Here is a 15934-nt window from a genome sequence, read left to right as displayed (position 1 = left end):
AAAAACTCTTTAAGTGCAAAGCACTACAAATGTTTTTCTCTCTTATGTAAAATCTTATACACACACACACACACACACACACACACACACAGCTTACTTTTTAATGACTGGATAGTGTTTCATTGAGTAAATAATACCATAATTAAATCATTCTCTCAAAGGTTGCTATTCAGTAATTTCCTTTTTTAAAAGTGGCAAATAGCGCTGTAGGACACAAGTTTGCTACAGTATTGCCAGTAGAGAGATTCCTAGGATAGGTATTGCAGGGTTAAAGATACCTGCGTATTTTATTTTGGAGTCAAAAAAGGGGAATGTTTAGTGTTTCAATGTAAAGTTTGGGAAAAATCCATAAGGAGATGTTTAAAGAAGAAATCAGGAGGGGGAAGGACTATGAAATGATGTAAGGCAAACAAAAGTGCTTATAAATACTGCTTCAAGGAGCAACAATTGAAAGGTAGCAAGAGAGAAGTCCGTTGTTTAACACGTAATTTGTAATGTGGAGAGTCACTTTGTCAAGAATTAGGTGTGATGAATTTGCTTCTTAAGTCCATTATTTGCTTTCACATACTGGCATTTGTATATCATGAATCTGTTTTTGTTGATTGGCCCTCAAACTAAAATACAAGCAAAATTTTCTCAAGTGTTTGGAGAATTGGAAAGAATATAATATTGAAGATAATAGAAGGTGGCTAGACACTCTCTACATCTGTTAAACTATCAGATACTTTTCTAGGTATTTGATAGAGAAGAGCAAGGAAAGTTTGGCACATTTGTTGAGAAGTTCAGCTGAACATCTTTGACACAACCCATATTTTCTCTAGCTTATTGTTTTTCTTTCTGAGTCCTAACCAGAATCATTATCTTTAAAAGTTCCTTAATGGCAATATTGACTTTTTCTGGCACACACCTAAAGTCTCCCAGCCTCTACCCTACTTCCAAAACCACTTCCACATTTTTACGTATTTGTTAGTACAGCAGCATCCTGTTTTTGGTAGCAAAATCTTTATTGCTTAGGGATCTCCAGAAAAACAGAGCCAGTAGGATTAATTAATTAAAGGGATAATCAAATTAATTAATTAAAAGCACACTCAATTATGGAGGCTGAAAAGTCCCACAATCTGCAATGAGCAAGTTGGACATTCCGGAAAGCAGGTGTAGTACATATAATTCAGCCTAAGTCTGAGGGCCTGATAACCATAGGAGCTGACAGTGGAAATCCAGTCTAAGTGCGGAAGAAGACCAACATCCCAGCTTGGCAGTCAACTAGAGAAGGAATGAATTCTCCATTTCTGTTCCTGTTTTGTTCTGTTCTGTTCTGTTCAGGCCCTGAATTATGCCCACCATATTGGGGAGGACAATCTGTTTTACTGAGTCCACAGATTAAAATGAGAGTCTCATCCAGAAATACCCTTATAGACAAACCTACAAGTAATCTTTATCCAAATATCTTGGCACCCCATGACCCAGTTAAGTTGACACATAAAGTTAATCATCATGCCAGGCAACTGCTCTATATTTCTACAGTTCTACCTTATCCAGAAAGTCAAATAAAACAGTAGTATATAGTATATAATCTTTTGAGTCTAGCTTCTTTCATTTAGCATAATGCATTTGAGATTCACATTGTTGTGTAGATCAATGGTTTCCTCCTTTTTAAAAAAAAAATTGCTGGGTGGTATTCTATTGTATGGATAATCCACAGTTTGTTTATTCATTCTTTTGTTGAAAGATGTTTGGTTTTTTTCCCCTCTCAGCTTTGGAAATTATGACTGTTATTGCTCTAAACATTTGTAGGTTTTTGTGTGAACATAAGTTTTATTTATTTGGGATTGCTGGGTCAAATGATATGTTTAACTTTTTAAAAAACCACCAGACTGTTTTCCTGGAGTTCTCTACCATTTTGCATTCCAATCAGAAATGTAAGAAAGTTTTAGTTGCTTCACATCCTTGTCTGCATTTGGTGTTGTAAGTATTTTATATTTTAGCCATTATGACAGGTTTGCAGTGAGATTTCATTGTTTTAATTTTCATTTAACTAATGACTGATGATGTTGGTCATCTTTTCATATATTTATCTCCCTCACTCCCTACCTACCCCCAAACAACCCAATAGAAAAATAGACAAAGAATATTAGAAGAACAAGTCCAGTAGCCTACAAACATGTTTTCAAAAGACATATTCAAGAACACGATACAGGAAGACTGAAAATAAGGTCAGGAAAAAATATGACAGAAAAATGCTATAAATGAAACATGGATTTAGCAATATGTGTCAGTATAATTTAGAGAAAAGTCCTTTAAAGGATCAAAGAAATACTTTTATATTTTAAAAGATACATTCCATTAAGAAGATATGAATCCTGAACATTTTATGATTTACCAATATAGCTTCAAACTACATAAAAAAAAGCTGATAGAAATTAAAGGTTAAATTGGTGATCACAAATCAACTCATCAAATGGTCAGAAAAGTAAAAATGTAGAATGTATCAATAACACAATTAGCCAGATGGATTAATTTACATATAGAGCCAACAGACAACATACTTTCCTCCCCAAACACCCACCATAATATGTACAAAACAGACCATCATTTAGATCATAGAGACCATTTAAATAAATTCCCCAAAGTATGGTACATCATGCAGGCCATATTTCTTGACTACAGTTCAACAGAATTGGAAATTTAAAGCAAAATAATTGCCAAGAGAACAAGGAAAGAAACAAAACCAAATTATCCATTTGGAAATAAAAAATTTCCCTAAATGACTGTAGTTAAAAAATAATTAAAATAGAGCATAGCACTAATAGACATAAATGATGAAAACACTAACATTAAAACTGCAAAGTAAGCAATTTCAGAGGAAAATTTATATGTTTAAATTACATTTATTAGAACACTAAAAGATTGAAAGTTAATTACTAAGCTTTTATGTTGAGAGGCCAGAATGAGAATAACAAGATAAATCCACTTTAGAGTTCTTTCCAATATATTCTACTGATGCTTCTTATTAATGGAAGAATATTATTCTTTTTTTTTGGTTGATACCTAATTTTTAATCCTAATATTTGGATAGATTCTCATATTATTTTTTATTATCATACAGAGAAAACCTTGCCTATGAATTTTACTTGTATACAAAATATACAAATTAAAGAAAAGATTTTAATATCTAATGTATCTTATTGCTAAGGGGTGACCATTAAGAGGCAGAAGACTCTGGAATGTAACAGTTTTTTCAGCACCACTAGGTCCCAGGAATCTGTTTGAGAGTTGGAGGAGAATAAAGGCAAAACATTGTTACTTTGCATGGTAGTATATAAAGAGCTATTTTTTTTAGTGAGCAAAAACATCTATGTATCTTATGTTAAGTTAAGAGAATGTTTCACTTACAAGATGAATGGTTTTTGTATTTCTCTGAGAACTACTGCGTTTCCTTAGAAGGGCTGTGTGTAAGTTTCCCCATAATTTTGCACATGCAAAGACTGAGGAACTGTTATTTGAGCCTCACTTTAAAAAGCCTTAATTCTTCATGATGCACTGTGAATTCATTTTTATGAACAGATCAGTATAGCATCCGATTTTATATGACCCCCAATAAGCTCTCTATTTTCCTTAAAATTTTTACATCAACCATTTAAAGCAAATAGGCTCAATGCTGGGTATACTTTTATCTGGATATCCAAGGTCTCACCTTGCAGTTGTCCCAATCTTTCATTCTTTTGCCTGATGCTACCCCTCCCTCAACACACACTCCATAACACTCTGCTCTGAAAAGGGCCTGTGAATCTCAATTTATTCTTTCTTCTCTGTTAGAATTCTTCTCCTTCTGTACAATTTACACCCGTCCTCTCAGAACAGAAGATCTCAGTTAGACATAAGGAAGAAGATTTCACATCTCCTTAGGTTCAGTTGTCATCCTTGTTAATATTTACTTTACTCCTGGAGATTTGGCAGTTATTTGCCAGTTGACTTTAATTTCAGGGCTCTGTTCCCTTCTATTACATACTCAGGGTGAGGGATTAGAGGATCTGAGCTGTCAGACTATTCTCAGTTTGGGAAATAAATTATTTCATACAAACTTTTAGACATTTATATGGCAGAGGGATTATGTCTAAAATGGGGAAAAATGCATAATATATTAAATCAATGACTCCCCATAACCTGTAGGCTAAAATCCAGGCTTCTTGACCTGGCAATAAATGACTATCACAGGTTGTCCCAATTTATCTTTCTAATCTATCTTTTCTCACCTCTACGAACTTCACTATGCATATGGTCCCCCTAGCATTTTATGACGATTTTAGATCCATACTTTCATTTGATGTTACTTGTATCTGAAATACCCTCTTGTTTTTATTCTGCATATCTAAATCCTTTCCAAGAGCCTTAAAACTTCTAAACTCTCTTACATGAACACTGTCCTGTATCTTCCAACTTTTCCACTCAGAGCACTTAAAATTTGTTTTACTACTCATTGCCATCTAATTTTATAATAGCTCTTGCATTGTCTTGCATTAATGCTTGATTTGTCTTTGTTTTATGTTAACAGATGTATGCTCTTTGTAGGCAAGATGATATATTTTTCTCCTAGAGATCGTAATGCTATGACTGCTTCCTGGTTATAATGGTATAAGACCATATATTGCTAGAGTTTTTAATAGTATTTGCATGCCATAGATCTGAGTTTATGATGATGACTTCAGAACTAGGTATGAACATTAGCATTCAAAAACTTAAACTACAACTGCAAAAATACCAACATACCACATGGTGGCAGCAAAGGTACATCATTATTTTTGCAGGTTTGTATATACTTTCGTCTGCCAGAAATCGTAATTATCCTGTTAGCACGTTGAAAAAATATTTTAAATGTATAACTAATATGTAAGCTTCATGGGATGTTATGGAATGAGAATTTTTAAATAAAAGGAAATTCAAAAAGGTCTTTAGATTTTTTGATTGTCTTTATTTACAAAGAAAGCATCTCTTTCTAGAACTCCATATTGTTTTGGAATCAGATTCCTCTTCCCTCACTGTCTTATCCCTCTCTCTTCCGAAAGTTTCATGAGCATGTGGAGCTGATCTTTGACATTTGGATTTTGAGACGGGGGTCATTGGTGGCTCACAGGCTGTGTAGAATGTGGACCTATACAAATTCCAGCTGTTGATGGTACACGTAGTTCTTTTGCAGACAGGCTTCTTAGGCATGTTGCCGAAGTTTAATTTCCATGTGTAAAGTCATACTTAAAGTATGTAAACTGAAACAGATGTTAGTACTCTGAGAATGCATTTGGTGCACGAAGGAACAGTTCCTTAGCCTCTGCTTCCACCCCCACTTTATTTTGAAAGCCGTTTTGAATAGAAAAAGGCCTCTGGAGAACCAGAGAATCTAGTATCTTTGACCCCTAAATTATTAGTATGTAGTAATTCTTTCCTGGGAAACAGTTGCCCCAAATAAATGTTAAATTCTGTTTTAAACTTCCTTAATAATTGTATTATTTTCTTTCCTTCCCTATATGCTTTGTTCTTTAATTAGGAAGCTATTCACTCTAATAATGCAAGTTTTCCTAAAACCTAACTAGGTCTTACTTATATGACCATTAAAATAATAACTTTGAACTATCATTCATTTAAAGATTAGCAGCCAAGGCAGATGTTACACCTTCTCAGTGCTGTGGGCAAGTGTTAAAGCACTAATATGAAAGTCTTCCCATATCTGAATTATGTTGGTTGTAGTTTATAAATAGAGCACGAATGATAATTTGTGCTTCCAATAATTTTCCAAAGGAAAAAAGTTAGAGTTAATTAGAAACAACATCTAATTACTTTCTTTGTATCTTCTTCCTCTGTCCTTCTTTTCTCTTTTCAAATATACTTGTTAAGGGCCTACCTCAGGTGCTGTGCTAGGCTCAGAAAAGGATTTTTTTTTTTTTAAGAGATCCTGGTCTTAAGGAATAGTCAATATAACTTAGAAAAGAAGCACATATTAAAAATCTAACAGCACAGAAGAGCCCACCCATAATCATGGAGAAGTTAAGAAGGCTTTGAGGAAGTGATGATATTGGAGCTAGGTGCTGAATGATGGAGGGGAATTTCTCTAGGCAATGAGGGGGAAAGCAGATTTTCTAGGCAGCAGAGTGGAATGAGCACTGGGTTTGTGGAACATGCATAACCCTGATATGGTTTTTTTAATAGATACATGGCGGTGGGAAGGTTAGGTGATGAGAAGAGAAAGAAGGGGCAAATTTAGTTATGTCTAAAGGTTTGGAGATAATAAATGCAAAATCTTTAAATGTGATTATAATTTAAAGTTTGATGCATGTTTTGATTTATGATAAAAGTTTAATTTACATTACTTCAAGGTGAAATATATGAACTTTTTTCTGTGTAGTAAAAATTAAAATAGATATATCATAATAGCTGATGTTCTTAAAGTTAGTGAGTTACCGTCTCTACATGTATCAGTAAAATACATCAATTGACTAAAAATTTATGCATAATTTGTGCTTTGTTATATAAGAATAAAAAGTCTCCTTGAATTTGTCTTTATATTTAATCACTCAAGTCCATAGATATTTAGCTTCTAGATTAAGAAGCAGAGCTTTTGGCCCTGCACAGGTAGCTCAGTTGGTTAGAGCATTGTCCTAATATACCAAGGTTGTGACTTCAGTCTCTAGTCAGGGCATGTATAAGAAGCAACCAATGACTGTATAAATAAGTGGGACAACAAAATAATGTCTCTCTTTCTCTCCTTTCCTCTCCCTCTCTAAAAATCAATAAATAAAAAAAGGATGCAGGGCTTTAGTGAAAAATGTATATTGTGCATTTGTATAAATGTAATACAGGTGTGTAATATAATTAATTTGTAATTAATTAATAATTTGACCTTTATTAATGTCCAGCTTGCCTAAATGATAGATCTAATATATATTAAATGTTACAGAAATGATTCAATTATCAACATAGTATTTTCCTCAAAAAGTAAAACCAAATTCAAAGTGTTTGCAGAGAAACATGTTAAAAAAATAAATTTCATGTTATTTTGTCTACTTTTAGAATCACTGATGAAGTGTTTCAGTAGCTGTTTTTTTAGATACATAATACTGTTTTTTATAAAAATAAGTTAAATTTTGTACTTCTGGTTTAAATATTTGCTTTCTTCTCAAATCATATATATTTTGGTCTTGACATTACAGTCTTAGTTATGTCGAAATAAGTGATGTTATTTGTTGGGACATAAGTGGATGTCTTTAAAAATATTGTTGGGAATTTGGCCTGAGGATATTTTATGTATCTTATTTTTCTATTGGATCAGAATAAAACATACTTCTAAATTAAGAGGGAAGCTTTCATATTGCTGTCTTTCATTTAATGCCTGGTATTGAACTCCCTCTTTATTTTTTTAGCCTGAATTGTAATTCTAAAACAAACAAATTCTAAGTGCTTTACTTTCCATTTTAAAGTTTCTATCACACTGTGATCATGGAGTGGATGGAAAATTATTATGACATTCTTTAGGTTTTTTTAGTCTGCTTGAGTGATTTCATAAATAGCAAAGCTTCAATAATTTCATTTATGAAAGCCACTTGAAAAAGTAATTGGCTAATAATATTGTCAGAAATAAATTCAGTCTTATAAAAGGGTGTTATAAAGATTGTCTTTTTTTTTTTACACTAAAATAATTCTATTTTTAAGGATGAAGTGAATAGTTTTTAAGGAATTAATTGGTAGTTTTATACTGAATCTTTGCAATTACTTAAGGTTTCCTCACCTCCCAATTAAAAGTAGAATCTAGCTGTCATCTCTAGGACTTCTCAGAGACAGTATTAAGGAGAATCTAAAGATAATTTCCTTGTTTTATTACATTCTTACACAATACTGTGTAACAGTGTTAATTGAACAATTAGGCTTCTATTTCTGATTTACTAGGGCAGTGATTTTCAACTGGTGTGCTGCAAGAATTTTTAAAACATGCAATACCTGACTACTTAGTCAGGGGCACTGACCTCTTTTCCCTTAGATTGTCATATAACAAATGACAACAGCCAACACAACAATAGTCGTCTGGTATGCGTGAATCAAAATTATACCTTTTTTTTTCAGATCGGCCAAAAATATATTTTTTGGTGTGCTGCAGAATTTTAGTAGTTTATGTGTGCCATGAGAAGAAAAAAAATTGATAATCACTCTACTAGGGCATATGTCCTAGCATTTTGAGTGGATTTATAAAAATCAACAATATGTAAGGGTATTTCTATAATTCTATGAGTAGAATCTATCCAGTGTTATTTTGTGAGTATAATTTTATGTTGAAACAAAGAAGTAACAGTGACTTTTAGAAAGAGGTGTATCACTAAACAAGAATAAATGCCACGAAATGAGAATTTTATAAACAAAACTTCGAGTAAGGGAATGGATTCTGCTGATTTCCATGTAAATGATTGTCATCGTAAAAATTAAACTTGCAAAGTACTCAGATCATAAGCATCTTCAGTTCACTTTCCTTTGATTCTATCCAGGCTGGGTTTCTACCAGCCAAAGTCAAGAGAATCAGTTGAATAAATAATCCAGTTAATTACATTAAAATGTCTGATAGATTCACAGGTATTTCTGGATAATTCAGGATAATGTAGCTAAGTGTTTTGTCAGTGTTTATGTGGAGTACCTTTCACCATCACACGCCGCTGTGGTTCAGGTCTGTGTGAGGTCAATGACACAGTAGGGGTGGTGGCTGTATCTTGTGTCGCCTCTGTCCAGTGTTTATAAAGATGATTTAAAGTAAGGCTGGTGGTAAGAAGATAGAATATATTTGAATCATGGTATTTTAATTTTTATTATTTTCCAATATCTTTAAAAAAATTCTCATATTTATTTTAGAGACATATTCTACATAAAACACTGTGTAGGTTTAATACATACAATGTATTGATTTGATACATTTATATTATATTTGAATTTAAAGAATGACTATTAAAGTTCATGGGAGTCACTGACTTTTATTCTTTGAGTTGCCTTCCTTTTTTATGATTTATATCCTGTGGTTTTTACACCAGTGATAAGAATTAGTAGTCACAAAACTTAAAAAAAAAACAGCTTTATTGAGGTATAATTTAAAAATAAAAATTCTTTACATTTAAGGTACACAACTTAATGTTTTGATTGTCACCCATGTTTTTAAGAGTATGAACGTAATATGCCAATTATAGTCACATAGTAATGCTATCTATGCACTTTCTTTCAACATCACACCATTTGAGAGGCAAAAAAGAAAGCTGTGCATATATCCAGGCACTACAGTACATAATAGAATGACTAGGATATTAATGTCTGTGAGATGGAATTAGCTTACCTTTAGCTTCAGCATCAGCTATAGCTTCTCATTTCAGATAACTTAGTTTTATATTTACTCAGATTTATCTTCACTTAACTGTCCTTCACTTAGAAACAAAAATGGCTTTTTGACTTGAAATGGGTCCCTTGTGCTAAATAATTAGCTAAATAAGTACAATTGTAAACAATTTTAACCACCCCTCCCCACATTAGAGAGGATTACATCTTGATATTTAAATCAAGCATATGACTCTGGATCAAGGGGGGCCAGGAAAACAGAGTCAGCCAATCTGGTTAGGGTTTGAACAGCCTTAGGTAAGGCACTCTACTTTCCTCATCAAAAATTATTACATTCATCCTTAGTGGAGGATCTTTAAACTGCCATAACAAGATCTGGAGTTTAAGTTCCTATTACTGGAAGGGCAACTTTGTTATATTTTTTTCTCAGAAAATGAAAAACAAAGAAACCTTCATTTCTTGACTACATGTCAACTGTTACAAATGTCTTAATGCAAGGAAAATGGAGCCTGGGTCTGTTCTGTCCAGCAGTGCTAGCAAAGAAGTGTTGTCTGGCTCTAGCATTCCTGCAAGCTAATTTATTTGTTGCTTTAGAAAGAAATTTCGTTTCCATTAAAAGTATGTCTCTGGGTAGGTGATTCATAAACAGAGGACCTGGAAATGAAATCAGTCCCTTGAGCCTATTTACATTCTTAATCATACACAGCTGCTGTGCTAATGGAGGGTTTTTGGATTTTTCAAAGGCAAAAAGAGTCTTATCTTTTGTGATTAAAATGTTAGAGTGTGGTCACATTAAAACAATGCCAAGTAACATAATCGCTTAGAAAGCTGAGTTTTGAAGAAGGTGGATATCCCTTTCAGTGTGTGGTGAACCTTTTTGTAGTTATTTTGAACTCAGCTTTTAGCACATTTTAAAAACTTTTCCTTTGATGCAAAACAGCTGTAGCTATGTTTTGAGTGATATAAACATTTCCCTCCACCTCCTCCTTACACTTTCCAGGCTCAAGGCAAAGGATTTAAAAACTTTGCCATTTCTTCTTATCATGTACTTCCTACAACTGTTTACCTTTTTACTAAATAACACTTTATAAGAAAACTTTTACAGAGATGGAGTTTGAACAGTTACTTGAAGCAAATAACCTAAAAATGGTTGCAAAACAATTGTGTTTTGGAAATTTATTATAAAACCTTAAAACACCTTCTTAACAAATTTCACTGCATTTTCTCCTTGGAAAGACCATGGCCAGCACAGATGGTACAAATTAATACTTGTTCAATAGATAGCTGGGTTGAAACAGGCAAGTCAATTACAAGTCTTTTCTCTTTGAGTTTATAGGAAGTGATTCTTTCAGTGTCTTCAGCCGCTATAAATTATAGTTCCCTCTTTCTCGATTTGGGATGATTTTGTCTATGGGCTCTTTGAACAATGTTACAATTTTGCATCATCATTGGTGAACTTCCCACACCTTAGAAACCATACTAACAGATTAATAGCTGCTTACTGGTATCGTGTATTTGAATAACATCATGCACAATGGGCTTTTCTTATATAAGTAATCCAGCCTGAACCAATTTTAGTTTTCCTAGTCACATGGCTGGGAGGCAGAGCTGGGTCAATGAGACTTCGTTAGAGGACTTTTTCCGTATAGAAACTTGCTTGTAAGATCTCAAGGAGTGCTTTTTCTACTGGAGCTTAGCAGGGGGAAGAACTTGATTTTAGACTAAGGATAAGTACAAGGATTAGATTTTAATTCATGGCAGGAAATATGGACTAAAACTAGTTTTTTAGATTTTAACAATAAAAGCTTTTTGATGGCCTTGAAAACTTCTGAACATAGTGAAATTTTAGTAGTGTCTGAGATGGTATTATCTCACAGATGGAATTTACCACCTCTTTGTTTTACTTGTGAAATATTGTTACACCAAAATACAATACAGTAGAAGATATATATCTTTAAAAGCATTAATTCCATGTTTTTTAAAAGTATAGCATAAAAGTCAAAATGAGATTGAAATTAAAATTCTCAATTTCCAACATATTTTTAATAATAATATTTTTCTTTGATAATATTTACTTTGAACTTACTTTATTTCCTTTGTTGCTCCTTTATTAGACGAGTTAGTATTAGCTTTTGGAAATGTGAAAATTAGTTACTTGGTGCTTTCATTTTAGCTGAAATATGTTAGTTACTCTATGAAGTGGTTGCAAATATTCTAGGAAGAACAATGCTACTCGATTCATTGATTTGAAAAGAAATTAAGAATTTCAAATGATGCAAGAGATTATTAGTCCAAAAAGTTTCTAAAAGATCACAAATGTTGACTAAGTTTAGACAATAGTTTTAAAGGTTGTCAGAAGAAACCTGAGTCAACAGAGATTTTTGACTGAATTGTGCTATAAATCTACATTGGGTTCAAGCTTATAGATACCCATCTAGTCTTACATACATTTTCCACTGAGAGCATAAAATAAATTTGGTGCAAGATTTTTTGTTTTTGATTTAACACTATGTTGTTACATGCCACCACTTTGTATTGGTAGCCTAGTTCTTTTTGCTCTATTTCCTGCATGCCTCCCCATTGACCAATATGTAGAATGTAGTATAGAATGCAATAATCTTAAATTCTGTGACACTAAATTTGTTAAAACTTAATTGCAAATGGATATCCTCTGTCATTGGGTGTTTCTGAGTGTTTCTTTTTTTAAATTTTCATCCACGTCTAATACCTTCCTGTTAGTAATAAGTGCATTGGTAATAATGGCTAATACTTATAAAGAATCTCCTATATGCCAGAAAATTTCTTTTAGTGGATTTTCTGATTTATTTCTCACAGCTACCCTATAAACTAGATACAGTTATTATCATTTTTTAAAATCTTCACCTGAGGACATTTTTTTTTTCATTGCAGAGAGAGAGAGAGAGCGAGCGATTGGTTGCCTTATTGTCACACCCCAACTGAGGATCAAACCTGCAACCTGGGTATGTGCCCTGACGAGGAATTGAACCCACGACCATTTGGTGTATGGGACGATGCTCCAACCAACTGAGCTACATTGGATAGGGCCAGTTACTGTCATTTTATAGATACGAAAACTGAGTCACATAGATATTACATAATTCATCCCATATCATGTAACTAGCAAATGGCAGAACCAGTATTTGTATCCAGTGTCTTCAGAACCCTTGCTCAGCCTCTCCTCGTAGGAAAAAATTGGATGAATCTATATATTTGAAAATCGAATTAGTGTGAACCACCTAAATTTTCTTAGGCATGAAACATACACAAGAAAAGCAAGGATGATTGCCTTAAATAAATTAAAATATTTTGTAAAAAGTAGAAGGCTTAAGTTCCACACTTGTTCTAGAATTTCTTTGAAATAGAAAAGGCAGTACAAACTCATAAATGAAAAATCAGACATTTAAAAAAAGAAAAATGTAAAAAATGCCCACAGTCCATCTGAGACACACTATTAACTATTAACACTAACACTATGTCACTTTAGACACCATATGTAAATATATATATTTATTGAAATATTTTCTGTAACAATTCATTACATCAAAACACCTGACAGACTCATACATGTACTTTGATAACAGGAAAATGAGGTTCATTGACTGTTGAAGGTTTCTCTGGAGTGCCTTTTGTCACTGCATGTCATGAGGTCAAGGGAATAGTAGAGATGGTGACTGTATGTTAAACAGCAGATAATTAGACAGATTTTTATTTCTACTATACCTCTGTTGACTAGTTGTTTCAGCTTTACACTATTATAGCAAAAAGCAGGAATAATTTAGAAAAAATTATACATATATATGTATGTTTGTGTGTAAAAACTAGAATATCTTCAAATGGTAATGAAGTTTCCTGTATTCTGAGAGAAAGGATCTTGGTTTCTAATCTTACTCAAATATCCTGATTTCCATCTAGTAGATACTGTATATATATTCTTTGTAATTAGTGCATTCTAAATACCAACCAACAAAACAAAAATAGGTAGCTTCCACTTTTCATGCAAATATGTGAATTAGCCAATAAGTTTCTTAAGAACAGATTTCTACAGAGACAAGAGGGAAGGAGGGAGGTGGGATGGGGACAAGGAAGGGAAGGGGAAAGTCAAGGAACATATAGCAAGGATTCATGGACAAAGCCAAAGGGGAAGAGCTGAGGGAGGGAAGGAGAGAGGGGGCAAGGGAAAGTGGTGGGGGGTTGGCAGAGACAAATGTATTTGAAAAAAATAAATTAAAATAAAATTAAGAAAAAAGAGAACAGATTTCTATATTATCTTTGCTCCAAATTTGATTTAGAAATGTGAACTATCAGCTGTATATTCCTAACACTGTTAACTAAAACAAATAATTCAGGAGTGATAAAAAAATTCTGAATTGTTTCTGGTATTTCTAAGATAAAAACCAAGAGGAGAGATTGTAGAGCTCATTGAAGCTTACATGTTTCTTTTATATGGATTGAAAATGTATGCCTTGAAATGGTTTTTGAAAATAGAAGAGGAGAGACCAAAACTTGGACTACAAAGTAAGGAAATGGTGTTAAAAAGTGCACAATAAAGTATGACCCACGTATGCACACACCCACATATGCGCACACACACGTGTAGCAGGTACGCAACCTCCTGAGTCAACAAACCTCAGATCATGTCAACATCTCAGGCACGTTTGGACAGGTTCTCATCTTTTATTTAAATTATGTTATTTTGGTAGCTTTATCTGAAAGTTATTTTATTGATTTTGAAATTCTTTTTAAATGATTATGCTTATAGTAGTGACTCAGACATTTCTCTGATATCTTTCTTCTTTTTTTAAATCTAAAGGTCTTGTGGAAGCTTTAATTACAAGCATTATGCTCTAAGAAAATAACACAAATTCTGGAGTTGCTATAAACCATCTCATGAAAAGACAAAGCTAAAATGGATGAATAAAATAAAGTGTGTAAATCGAGACTCGTTATTGTTTAATCTAGAGTATGAGTATGGGACAGGTACAATTTTTGGTTAGGTAAAATTAGCCTTAAAGGAACTTTACCTCATTTTGTTGCTCACATTTTTCCTATTCCATCTTGCCTCAATTTTTTAACTCTTTTAGAAAAAACTTCTTGTTCAGTTACAGTTGTCCCACCTTTCTCCCCATTGCCCACCTCCACCCGGCCCCCCATTCCCACAGACATTCTCCCCCCAACCCGATTGTCCATGCCCATGATTCCTCTAGTCATGTCCTTATAAGCCTGTACAGAAAAGAAAGTTTTGTAAGTATCTGACTTTGTCATACGGTTAGACCATCTTAGTAGTTTGGGTTTAACAGAATACCATAGACTGGGTGGTTTAAACAACAAGCATTTGTTTCTCAGTTTTGGAGGCAGAAGTCTGAGATCAGGGTGCCAACCTAGTTGGGGGTGAAGGTCTTCTTCCTGGTTTTCAGATGGCCGTCTTCTCATCATGTCTCCTCAAGGCGGAGACCAAAGAGAGGAACCAAGCTCTTTTTCTTTCTTTTTTAAATTTATTTTATTGACATTGCTATTACAGTTTTCCCAGTTTTCCCCCTTGGGCCCCCCTCCACCCAGCAACTCCCACTCCCTCAGGCAATCCCTACACCATTGTTCATGTACATGGGTCATGTGGCCGCTCTATTTCCGGTACTGTACTTTACGTCCCCATGGCTATTCTGTAACTACCTATTTGTACTACTTAATTGCCTCATCTCTTCACCCGTTCCCCCACACCCCCTCCCATCTGGCAACCATCAAAATGCTCTCCATATCCATGATTCTGTCTCTGGAACCGAGCTCTCTTATGTCTCATTATGAGGGCACAGACCCTATCATCTGGGCTCTACCCTGATGACCCAATTATCTCCTAATGGCTCTGTTTCCAAATACCTTCAACATTGGGAATTAGGATTTTCAACATACAATTTTTTTGGGGGAGAGACACAAAAATTTGGTCCATAGCATAACCACTTCAAGAGTATTCATTTTTTAAAAGGGAACGTTTGTATGAAGAACCTTACAGAAATGGGTTATTTTTTTTTTCCAGAATCCTCCTGATGCGTCTCCCTCCTGCAATGAGATTAATATCAAAATTATCCAGGAACAGCTTAACTCTTCTTCTAGAGGTGTAAACCTTAAAAGAAAACACAATACAGACTAGTAAGCAATTATAAAGGATTGGTTGCTGTGGAACTTATAAAGGAACTTATGATTGGGAGGTATGCTCAAAAGAAAGCCTGATTTAATTTTTGACTAATACAGTTAAACACAGGGAAATGGCCTACTAAGGATGGGAAGCATTAAAAATTTGGCTGAGAAGGAGTGAAATTTAGGTAGACAGATTGCTTTTTAAGGCAGTAATGGCAGGCAGGCCGCCGGGAGCTAGCGCTGTGGTGAAGGCCCCGCACGCCATGAAAAGTCAGACAGTAACAGGTCTTGCCATATGTCTTGCTACTATAACTGAGAAATGCTGAGGGAATTTTGGCATAAAGTAAAGGTACACATTCATTTCTCTTGCCATTCTAGGAATAGCAGAACGAAGAGAAGCTGTATGAATGGAGGGTTAAGAACTAGTTACTGA

Source organism: Pteronotus mesoamericanus, unplaced genomic scaffold (assembly GCF_021234165.1).
Source record: "Pteronotus mesoamericanus isolate MK-2021 breed Mesoamerican mustached bat unplaced genomic scaffold, CSHL_Meso_final scaffold_651, whole genome shotgun sequence".
NCBI lineage: Eukaryota > Metazoa > Chordata > Mammalia > Chiroptera > Mormoopidae > Pteronotus > Pteronotus mesoamericanus.
The sequence above is the reverse complement of the archived record's forward strand: the minus strand, read 5'-3'. Positions refer to the sequence as shown.